We start from the raw sequence: 12,686 nt of genomic DNA on the forward strand, positions 1-12,686 counted from the left end.
TGAAGGATCTCAAAGGAAACTGAATCATATTTGTGACTCCCTTAGCAGTTTAGTTCCCATGAAGTCATGGTGTTTGACATATAGTCCATTGAAACATCTAGGTCAGAGATGGTGAACCCTTTAGAGACCAAGTGCCCAAACTGCAACCCAAAACTCACTAGTTTATCACAAAGTGCCAGCAATTTACCCTTAATACTAAGGTTTTATTTTAGAATAAACAACTCATACATTAACATCTTTTGTATTAAAACAAAAACACAATACGGTCTCATTCACATGACCATAGCCATGTGTAGGGCTGTATTTGCATTTCCATATAATTAAATGGGTCAGTATAATGACATGTCCTATTTTTTTGTGGTTTAAAACGCCAGATCGCAACAAAAATAGAATTTTTACATGCATTGAAATGAATATGTAACTGTGTGGTAACTGCAGATCCACAATTATGGACAGTTATGGACCCGCACAGTATTATATGCTCCACAAGTGGCTGTCACATGGAATAATATGCTCCACAGTGGCAGCCACACAGTACAATCTGCTCCACAATGGCCCTAACACTGTATAACATGCTCCACAATGGCCTTGCACAGTATAAAATGCTCCCATGAGCCCCCTTCGAGCCAATTCATGCCAATCCCACAATTACTTTTGCCATCTGCTTCAATTTAGCGCTATTATTATATCATGCGGTCTCCTCAGATCCCAGAGTATAATAAGTTGAAGCTCAGGTGAGTAAAACTAACAAACATTTATACTCACCTTGCCTCGCTCCTCCTAGTCATCCACGCTCTGTCTCTCCAGCATCCTCTTCAGTCCTCTTTTCCCTGCGACAGGCACTTATGTGGAGTGAACTGACGTCATTACACCAGCATCCCCTAAATGGCTGCTGAGGCCCATGACCTCTGGGGCGTGTGACCTCAGACCCCCGAAGAGTATGCTGGGAACCATCAGAAGCCCAAGAGAGTTGTGTACAAGTGTTTTTTTTAATTGCCTCCTGTGGGCAGACTACTATTGGTAAGGGCCCGGGCGCCTTGTACATATATCACGTAAGACCGGGCCCCTTTCCATTAACGATATACAGTATATAATGGTTGGGGAACCAGGCTTTCTCCGACCGTTATCATAGTGTTGTGGGGCCGCTGGCCATCTCCAGCTAGCTGCAGGCCTCATACTTCTACCTCATACAGGCTTCTTGGCCTGGTCACAGTTGTACCCTCTGCAACCATGATCGTTACATCTCTGTACATACCTACACTGCTGCGAAGAACAGCCAGACAACTTCCTTCTTCTCCTGCAGTGATGTCATCTAACTTGTGTTGGAGCAGGGGTCACAATCTTCTGTATACTGACAGTTTTCAGCTGTATATGCATTTTCAGATGCACCTTAAAGGAGCGCTCGCTTGCTGGGGAATCTGGGACAGCTGTCCTGGATTCTCTGTTAGCATGTGATTGATGTGTGTGAGGTAGTTGGAGCCTGGCTAGTGCTCTGAGTGCCCCTTCTAGTACACATGCCATAGGTTTGTCACCACGGATCTAATAGTTGCATAATAATACACTTTACAAAAGGTTTGGATTTCAAGAGGATCAGCTCTTCCTTAAAGTATGTATAAATACTGTATTAACTGGGTATTACCTTACCCCATGTTGATAGGATGGGTTCTTATATAGTACGACACTCAGTTCTGATTGGAAAGTGTCAGACATAATTTCAGATATAAATTCAGTTCTATGTAAGAGACCAGAACTGCAGTGATATTGTAGGTGAGTCCTTAAAATGATAAGATGCAGAGTTATATTCTGGAACTCTAACTGTCCTAACTGTGTGGGCTGTGTGCAGGCATTCCAGTGTATTTACATGATTTATAGATTTACTCTACCTCTTGAATGTAAGAACTGACATGAAGAAATTATCAAAAGCACAAGGCGGGGGAGAACAGATGTTGCATCACATAGGAATACACTGATGCTTTGGAAGTTAGCAGAGTGAACGCAGTGTGATTACACCGTGTCTGCCGCTTGCAAGCCAGAAGCATAATGGGAAATGTAGTCTGTAGAGATGAGCGAACACTAAAATGTTCGAGGTTCGAAATTCGATTCGAACAGCCGCTCAATGTTCGTGTGTTCGAACGGGTTTCGAACCCCATTATAGTCTATGGGGAACAGATACTCGTTAAGGGGGAAACCCAAATCCGTGTCTGGAGGGTCACCAAGTCCACTATGACAACCCAGGAAATGATGCCAACACCTCTGGAATGACACTGGGACAGCAGGGGAAGCATGTCTGGGGGCATCTAACACACCAAAGACCCTCTATTACCCCAACATCACTGCCTAACAACTACACACTTTACACACTCAATACCACCTCTCTGACAGTAGGAAAACACCTTGAAACATGTGTATTTGGCACTTGCAGTGAGGAGAGCTTGTCACTAGCAGTGAATTTGGCCCTTGTAGTAAGTTGAGGTTGGCACCAACATTTGTTTTGAAAATCAGGGTGGATTGAGCCTCTAACCAGCAGAGTTTGGGCAAATTCATGGTGGAGGGAGCCTCTAAAAACCCCAGTTTGGACCAATTCATGGTGGAGGGAGCCTCTAAACAGCCCAGTTTGGGCAAATTCATGGTGGAGGGAGCCTCTAAACAGCCCAGTTTGGGCAAATTCATGGTGGAGGGAGCCTCTAAAAACCCCAGTTTGGACCAATTCATGGTGGAGGGAGCCTCTAAAAACCCCAGTTTGGACCAATTCATGGTGGAGGGAGCCTCTAAAAACCCCAGTTTGGACCAATTCATGATGGAGGGAGCCTCTAAACAGCCCAGTTTGGGCAAATTCATGGTGGAGGGAGCCTCTAAAAACCCCCAGTTTGGACCAATTCATGGTGGAGGGAGCCTCTAAAAACCCCAGTTTGGACCAATTCATGGTGGAGGGAGCCTCTAAACAGCTCAGTTTGGGCAAATTCATGGTGGAGGGAGCCTCTAACCAGCCCAGTTTGGGCAAATTCATGGTGGAGGGAGCCTCTAAAAACCCCAGTTTGGACCAATTCATGGTGGAGGGAGCCTCTAAAAACCCCAGTTTGGACCAATTCATGGTGGAGGGAGCCTCTAAACAGCCCAGTTTGGACCAATTCATGGTGGAGGGAGCCTCTAAAAACCCCAGTTTGGACCAATTCATGGTGGAGGGAGCCTCTAAACAGCCCAGTTTGGGCAAATTCATGGTGGAGGGAGCCTCTAAAAACCCCCAGTTTGGACCAATTCATGGTGGAGGGAGCCTCTAAAAACCCCAGTTTGGACCAATTCATGGTGGAGGGAGCCTCTAAACAGCCCAGTTTGAGCAAATTCATGGTGGAGGGAGCCTCTAAACAGCCCAGTTTGGGCAAATTCATGGTGGAGGGAGCCTCTAAAAACCCCAGTTTGGACCAATTCATGGTGGAGGGAGCCTCTAAAAACCCCAGTTTGGACCAATTCATGGTGGAGGGAGCCTCTAAAAACCCCAGTTTGGACCAATTCATGATGGAGGGAGCCTCTAAACAGCCCAGTTTGGGCAAATTCATGGTGGAGGGAGCCTCTAAAAACCCCCAGTTTGGACCAATTCATGATGGAGGGAGCCTCTAAAAACCCCAGTTTGGACCAATTCATGGTGGAGGAAGCCTCTAAACAGCTCAGTTTGGGCAAATTCATGGTGGAGGGAGCCTCTAAACAGCCCAGTTTGGGCAAATTCATGGTGGAGGGAGCCTCTAAAAACCCCAGTTTGGACCAATTCATGGTGGAGGGAGCCTCTAAACAGCCCAGTTTGGGCAAATTCATGGTGGAGGGAGCCTCTAAAAACCCCCAGTTTGGACCAATTCATGGTGGAGGGAGCCTCTAAAAACCCCAGTTTGGACCAATTCATGGTGGAGGGAGCCTCTAAACAGCTCAGTTTGGGCAAATTCATGGTGGAGGGAGCCTCTAAACAGCCCAGTTTGGGCAAATTCATGGTGGAGGGAGCCTCTAAAAACCCCAGTTTGGACCAATTCATGGTGGAGGGAGCCTCTAAACAGCCCAGTTTGGGCAAATTCATGGTGGAGGGAGCCTCTAAAAACCCCCAGTTTGGACCAATTCATGGTGGAGGGAGCCTCTAAAAACCCCAGTTTGGACCAATTCATGGTGGAGGGAGCCTCTAAACAGCCCAGTTTGGGCAAATTCATGGTGGAGGGAGCCTCTAAACAGCCCAGTTTGGGCAAATTCATGGTGGAGGGAGCCTCTAAAAACCCCAGTTTGGACCAATTCATGGTGGAGGGAGCCTCTAAAAACCCCAGTTTGGACCAATTCATGGTGGAGGGAGCCTCTAAAAACCCCAGTTTGGACCAATTCATGGTGGAGGGAGCCTCTAAACAGCCCAGTTTGGGCAAATTCATGGTGGAGGGAGCCTCTAAAAACCCCCAGTTTGGACCAATTCATGGTGGAGGGAGCCTCTAAAAACCCCAGTTTGGACCAATTCATGGTGGAGGGAGCCTCTAAACAGCTCAGTTTGGGCAAATTCATGGTGGAGGGAGCCTCTAAACAGCCCAGTTTGGGCAAATTCATGGTGGAGGGAGCCTCTAAAAACCCCAGTTTGGACCAATTCATGGTGGAGGGAGCCTCTAAAAACCCCAGTTTGGACCAATTCATGGTGGAGGGAGCCTCTAAACAGCCCAGTTTGGACCAATTCATGGTGGAGGGAGCCTCTAAAAACCCCAGTTTGGACCAATTCATGGTGGAGGGAGCCTCTAAACAGCCCAGTTTGGGCAAATTCATGGTGGAGGGAGCCTCTAACCAGCCCAGTTTGGACCAATTCATGGTGGAGGGAGCCTCTAAAAACCCCAGTTTGGACCAATTCATGGTGGAGGGAGCCTCTAAACAGCCCAGTTTGGACCAATTCATGGTGGAGGGAGCCTCTAAAAACCCCAGTTTGGACCAATTCATGGTGGAGGGAGCCGCTAAACAGCCCAGTTTGGACCAATTCATGGTGGAGGGAGCCTCTAACCAGCAGAGTTGGTGGAAATCAGGGTGGAGGGAGCCTCTAACCAGCAGAGTTGTGGGAAAGCAGGGTGGAGGGAGCCTCTAACCAGCAGAGTTGGTGGAAATCAGGGTGGAGGGAGCCTCTAACCAGCAGAGTTGTGGGAAAGCAGGGTGGAGGGAGCCTCTAACCAGCAGAGTTGTGGGAAAGCAGGGTGGAGGGAGCCTCTAACCAGCAGAGTTGGTGGAAATCAGGGTGGAGGGAGCCTCTAACCAGCAGAGTTGTGGGAAAGCAGGGTGGAGGGAGCCTCTAACCAGCAGAGTTGGTGGAAATCAGGGTGGAGGGAGCCTCTAACCAGCAGAGTTGGGAGAAATCAGGGTGGAGGGAGCCTAGTATTAGCAGAATTGTGCAACGCTTATGGTGGATGAGTATGAGGATGCGGAGGAATTGGAGAGGTTGAGTACAGACATGGAGTTTCATGTTGGGGTGCTTTACACAGGTGGGCACAAAAATGAAGGCTCTATCCAGTGGTGGTTCATTTTTATCAAAGTGAGCCGGTCGGCACTCTCAGCTGACAGACGGGTGCGCTTGTCAGTGATGATGCCACCGGCTGCACTGAACACCCTCTCAGATAGGACGCTGGCGGCAGGACAGGACAGCACCTCCAAGGCATATAGGGCAAGTTCAAGCCACAGGTCCAACTTCGACACCCAATACGTGTAGGGCGCAGAGGGGTCGGAGAGGACAGGGCTGTGGTCGGAAAGGTATTCCCGCAACATGCGCCTATACTTCTCACGCCTGGTGACACTAGGACCCTCCGTGGCGGCACTTTGGCGAGGGGGTGCCATCAAGGTGTCCCAGACCTTAGACAGTGTGCCCCTCGTTTGTGTGGACCGGTGAGAACTTGGTTGCCTACTGGAGGAACTGCCCTCCCTGCCGCCAACGTCACATGCTGGAAACATCTCCATCATATTCTGCACCAATTGCCTGTGGCAAGCATTGATGCGATTGGCCCTCCCCTCTACCGGAATAAAAGACGAGATGTTGTTTTTATACCGGGGGTCAAGGATAGCAAAGATCCAGTACTGGTTGTCCTTCATGATTTTGACAATACGCTTGTCGGTTGTAAAGCACTCCAACATGAACTCAGCCATGTCTGCCACAGTGTTAGTTGGCATGACTCCTCTGGCCCCACCGGAAAGTTCAATCTCCATTTCCTCCTCATCCTCCATGTCTACCCATCCGCGCTGCAACAATGGGACGATTCGAAGTTGCCCGGAAGCCTCCTGTATCACCATCACATCATCGGACAACTCTTCTTCCTCCTCCTCCTCCTCCTCCTCCTCCATTAAACGCAGTGAAGCGGACAGATGTGTGGACCTACTCTCCAGCTGTGACGGATCGGATGCTATCCCTAACTCCTCTGTGTGATCTGAGTTATCCCTGATGTCAATCAGGGATTCTCTCAGAACACACAAGAGCGGGATTGTAAGGCTCACCATCGCATCCTCAGAGCTCACCCTCCTTGTGGACTCCTCAAAGACCCGTAGGATGTCACAAAGGTCTCTCATCCATGGCCACTCATGGATGTGAAACTGAAGCAGCTGACTTTGTGGCACCCTAGGGTTTTGTAGCTGGTATTCCATCAAAGGTCTCTGCTGCTCAACCACTCTATTCAACATCTGAAACGTTGAGTTCCAGCGTGTGGGGACGTCGCACAAAAGCCGGTGTTGTGGCACATGCAGGCGTTGCTGGAGAGATTTTAAGCTAGCAGCGGCTACTGTCGACTTGCGAAAGTGGGCACACATGCGCCGCACTTTCACCAGTAGCTCTGGAACATTGGGGTAGCTCTTTAGGAAACGTTGCACCACTAGGTTGAAGACGTGGGCCAGGCATGGAACATGTTGGAGTCCGGCAAGCTCCAGAGCTGCTACCAGGTTCCGGCCGTTATCACAAACGACCATGCCTGGGCCCAGGTGCAGCGGCTCAAACCATATTGCCGTCTCATCGAGGAGGGCATCCCTCACCTCGGAGGCAGTGTGCTGTCTGTCCCCCAAGCTGATCAGCTTCAGCACAGCCTGCTGACGTCTACCAACGCCAGTGCTGCAACGTTTCCAACTCGTAGCTGGGGTCAATCTAACAGCGGAGGAGGAGGCGGTGGCGGAGGAGGAGGCGGTGGCGGAGGAGGAGGCGGTAGAGGAGGAGGAGGAGGGGGGTGTTCTTCTCGTGTCCCTGCCAGGAATGTTAGGCGGGGAGACGAGGTACACCGGGCCAGTTTGGGAAGCAGTCCCAGCCTCAACTACATTCACCCAGTGTGCCGTCAGTGAAATGTAGCGTCCCTGTCCGCATGCACTTGTCCACGCGTCGGTGGTCAAGTGGACCTTTGTGCAAAGCGCGGAACTAAGGGCCCGCCTGATGTTGAGTGACACGTGCTGGTGCAAGGCGGGGACGGCACACCGGGAGAAGTAGTGACGGCTAGGGACGGCATAGCGAGGTGCCGCAGTTGCCATCAGGTCCAGGAAGGCGGGAGTTTCAACAAGCCGGAACGCCAACATCTCCTGGGCCAGCAGTTTAGCGATGTTGGCGTTCAAGGCTTGCGCGTGTGGGTGGTTAGCAGTGTATTTCTGCCGCCGCTCCAATGTCTGAGAGATGGTGGGTTGTTGTAAAGAAGCGCCTGATGGTGCCTTTGATGGTGCAGGAGAAGGAGATAAGACAGGAACAGGGGAGGATGAGGGAGAAGTCAACAAAGTGGCGGAGGCAGATGAAGTGGTGTCCTGGCTCGTCCTCTGGAGTGCATCGCCAGCACAGTCAGCAGTGGCAGTGGCAGAGGCAGAGGCAGTGGCAGTGGCGTGAACGGCTGGCGGCCTTTGTCCTGCCGTTGCTGCCTGCCACTGATTCCAGTGCTTGGATTCCAAATGACGGCGCATTGAAGTGGTGGACAGGTTGCTCTTCTCAGAGCCCCTAATCAATTTCGAGAGGCAAATTGTGCAGACAACACTATATCTGTCCTCGGCGCATTCCTTGAAAAAACTCCACACCTTCGAGAAACGTGCCCTCGAGGTGGGAGTTTTTCGGGGCTGGGTACGAACTGGAACATCTTGGGAGATTCCGGGTGTGGCCTGGCTTCGCCTAAGCTGCTGACCTCTGCCTCTGCCTCTAGCTACCCTTTTTGGTGCTGCACCTGCCTCAACATCCACACTACTTTCCCCGCTTGACATCCCCCCTGTCCAGGTCGGGTCAGTGTCCTCATCATCCACCACTTCCTCTTCCAACTCCTGTCTCATCTCCTCCTCCCGCACAATGCGCCGGTCAACTGGATGCCCTGACGGCAACTGCGTCACATCATCGTCGATGAGGGTGGGTTGCTGGTCATCCACCACCAAATCGAACGGAGATGGAGGAGACTCTAGTGTTTGAGCATCTGGACACAGATGCTCCTCTGTTAGGTTCGTGGAATCGTGACGTGGAGAGGCAGGTTGAGGGACAATGAAAGGAGCGGAGAACAGCTCTGGGGAGCAGGGACAGTTGGGGTTATTGTTCTGTGAAGCTTGGGAATTTTGGGAGGAAGGAGGACAAGACTGTTGGGTAATAGGAGGAGAGGAGGCAGAGTCTGACTGGCTGCTGGACAATGCGCTGTAAGCGTTCTCTGACAGCCATTGCAAGACCTGTTCCTGGTTCTCGGGCCTACTAAGGTTTGTACCCTGCAGTTTAGTTAATGTGGCAAGCAACCCTGGCACTGTGGAGTGGCGCAATGCTTGCTGCCCCACAGGAGTAGGCACGGGACGCCCTGTGGCTTCACTGCTACCTTGCTCCCCAGAACCATTCCCCCGACCTCGCCCACGGCCTCGTCCACGTCCCTTTCCGGGAGCCTTGCGCATTTTGAATTCCCAGTTAGAAATTGGCACTATATACCAGTAGCAAAAATTGTGGGTGCACGTAACCCCAATATATTCTTTGAATTCCCAGTCAGACAATGGCACTATATACCAGTAGCAAGAAATGAGGGTATTTGTAACCCCAATATATTCTTTGAATTCCCAGTCAGACAATGGCACTATATACCAGTAGCAAAAATTGTGGGTGCACGTAACCCCAATATATTCTTTGAATTACCAGTCAGAAACTGGCACTATATGGCAGTAGCAAGAAATGAGGGTATTTGTAACCCCAATATATTCTTTGAATTCCCAGTCAGACAATGGCACTATATACCAGTAGCAAGAAATGAGGGTATTTATAACCCCAATATATTCTTTGAATTCCCAGTCAGACAATGGCACTATATACCAGTAGCAAGAAATGAGGGTATTTATAACCCCAATATATTCTTTGAATTACCAGTCAGAAACTGGCACTATATGGCAGTAGCAAGAAATGAGGGTATTTGTAACCCCAATATATTCTTTGAATTCCCAGTCAGACAATGGCACTATATACCAGTAGCAAGAAATGAGGGTATTTGTAACCCCAATATATTCTTTGAATTCCCAGTCAGACAATGGCACTATATACCAGTAGCAAGAAATGAGGGTATTTGTAACCCCAATATATTCTTTGAATTCCCAGTCAGACAATGGCACTATATACCAGTAGCAAAAATTGTGGGTGCACGTAACCCCAATATATTCTTTGAATTACCAGTCAGAAACTGGCACTATATGGCAGTAGCAAGAAATGAGGGTATTTGTAACCCCAATATATTCTTTGAATTCCCAGTCAGACAATGGCACTATATACCAGTAGCAAGAAATGAGGGTATTTATAACCCCATTATATTCTTTGAATTCCCAGTCAGACAATGGCACTATATACCAGTAGCAAGAAATGAGGGTATTTATAACCCTAATATATTCTTTGAATTACCAGTCAGAAACTGGCACTATATGGCAGTAGCAAGAAATGAGGGTATTTGTAACCACAATATATTCTTTGAATTCCCAGTCAGACAATGGCACTATATACCAGTAGCAAGAAATGAGGGTATTTGTAACCCCAATATATTCTTTGAATTCCCAGTCAGACAATGGCACTATATACCAGTAGCAAAAATTGTGGGTGCACGTAACCCCAATATATTCTTTGAATTACCAGTCAGAAACTGGCACTATATGGCAGTAGCAAGAAATGAGGGTATTTGTAACCCCAATATATTCTTTGAATTCCCAGTCAGACAATGGCACTATATACCAGTAGCAAGAAATGAGGGTATTTGTAACCCCAATATATTCTTTGAATTCCCAGTCAGACAATGGCACTATATACCAGTAGCAAGAAATGAGGGTATTTGTAACCCCAATATATTCTTTGAATTCCCAGTCAGACAATGGCACTATATACCAGTAGCAAAAATTGTGGGTGCACGTAACCCCAATATATTCTTTGAATTACCAGTCAGAAACTGGCACTATATGGCAGTAGCAAGAAATGAGGGTATTTGTAACCCCAATATATTCTTTGAATTCCCAGTCAGACAATGGCACTATATACCAGTAGCAAGAAATGAGGGTATTTATAACCCCAATATATTCTTTGAATTCCCAGTCAGACAATGGCACTATATACCAGTAGCAAGAAATGAGGGTATTTATAACCCCAATATATTCTTTGAATTACCAGTCAGAAACTGGCACTATATGGCAGTAGCAAGAAATGAGGGTATTTGTAACCCCAATATATTCTTTGATTTCCCAGTCAGACAATGGCACTATATACCAGTAGCAAGAAATGAGGGTATTTGTAACCCCAATATATTCTTTGAATTCCCAGTCAGACAATGGCACTATATACCAGTAGCAAAAATTGTGGGTGCACGTAACCCCAATATATTCTTTGAATTACCAGTCAGAAACTGGCACTATATGGCAGTAGCAAGAAATGAGGGTATTTGTAACCCCAATATATTCTTTGAATTCCCAGTCAGACAATGGCACTATATACCAGTAGCAAGAAATGAGGGTATTTATAACCCCAATATATTCTTTGAATTCCCAGTCAGACAATGGCACTATATACCAGTAGCAAGAAATGAGGGTATTTATAACCCCAATATATTCTTTGAATTACCAGTCAGAAACTGGCACTATATGGCAGTAGCAAGAAATGAGGGTATTTGTAACCCCAATATATTCTTTGAATTCCCAGTCAGACAATGGCACTATATACCAGTAGCAAGAAATGAGGGTATTTGTAACCCCAATATATTCTTTGAATTCCCAGTCAGACAATGGCACTATATACCAGTAGCAAAAATTGTGGGTGCACGTAACCCCAATATATTCTTTGAATTACCAGTCAGAAACTGGCACTATATGGCAGTAGCAAGAAATGAGGGTATTTGTAACCCCAATATATTCTTTGAATTCCCAGTCAGACAATGGCACTATATACCAGTAGCAAGAAATGAGGGTATTTATAACCCCAATATATTCTTTGAATTCCCAGTCAGACAATGGCACTATATACCAGTAGCAAAAATTGTGGGTGCACGTAACCCCAATATATTCTTTGAATTCCCAGTCAGACAATGGCACTATATGGCAGTAGCAAAAATAGTGGGTGTATATAGCCCCAATTCTATTGCTAGGGGACTTGCAGTGTATTTCTGGGGTGAAGGTGGGGGGGCACACCGTTGGAACGGGTATCGGGGGTATATATCGGGTATACGGGAATACACTGTCAGTGTATTCCATTCAGGATCCTGGGAAAGCTGGGTTGCGGCAATTGAGCCCGTCAGTGCCACGTTACACTGACAAGCTTCTCCCTGGAATTGAAGTTATATGTAAGCCCAATATATTCTTTGAATTCCCAGTGAGACAATGGCACTATATGGCAGTAGCAAAAATAGTGGGTGTATATAGCCCCAATTCTATTGCTAGGGGACTTGCAGGGTATTTCTGGGGTGAAGGTGGGGGGGCACACCGTTGGAACGGGTATCGGGGGTATATATCGGGTATACGGGAATACACTGACAGTGTATTCCATTCAGGATCCTGGGAAAGCTGGGTTGCGGCGATTGAGCCCGTCAGTGCCACGTTACACTGACAAGCTTCTCCCTGGAATTTAGCTCTTATAAGAACTGTTGGTTGTCTTCTCCTTCCTATCCTAGCCTGTCCCTGCCTACCCAGAATCTAAGCCCTAGCTAACTGGATGGAAACCTCCGTCCCCGGTGAATTGCAAGCTCAGAATGACGCGAAGCTGGGCGTCGCTGTTCTTTTAAATTAGAGGTCACATGTTTTCGGCAGCCAATGGGTTTTGCCTACTTTTTTCAACGTCACCGGTGTCGTAGTTCCTGTCCCACCTACCCTGCGCTGTTATTGGAGCAAAAAAGGCGCCAGGGAAGGTGGGAGGGGAATCGAGTAATGGTGCACTTTACCACGCGGTGTTCAATTCGATTCGAACATGCCGAACAGCCTAATATCCGATCAAACATGAGTTCGATAGAACACTGTTCGCTCATCTCTAGTAGTCTGCATTAGGGAACAGGGGAAGACAGGCAGCTAAATAGAGGTGTTTCTGCAGCATGTGCTTGAATTTTCACAAACTCCCTTCAGATATATGGTATGCGACAATCACAAACATTTCTGCAACAAATCTGCCAAGTGTGAACATACCTTATTATTTATACAAGCAGAAAACCAGCTAAACCTATTACAGAGTGTTTAAGTACTGCATTTTCTATGTTACAATATATTATTATAGTTACATATAA

The 12,686-nt window shown here is 47.7% G+C and overlaps 1 protein-coding gene across 1 annotated transcript in view; it reads right to left on the minus strand.

Moving 5' to 3' along the window:
* MYOZ2 (myozenin 2) overlaps positions 1-12,686 on the minus strand; it is a 74,183-nt gene that overhangs the window by 44,986 nt on the left and 16,511 nt on the right. The window lies entirely within an intron of this gene.

The sequence above is a fragment of the Leptodactylus fuscus genome, chromosome 1, assembly GCF_031893055.1.
Source record: "Leptodactylus fuscus isolate aLepFus1 chromosome 1, aLepFus1.hap2, whole genome shotgun sequence".
Taxonomy (NCBI): Eukaryota; Metazoa; Chordata; class Amphibia; order Anura; family Leptodactylidae; genus Leptodactylus; species Leptodactylus fuscus.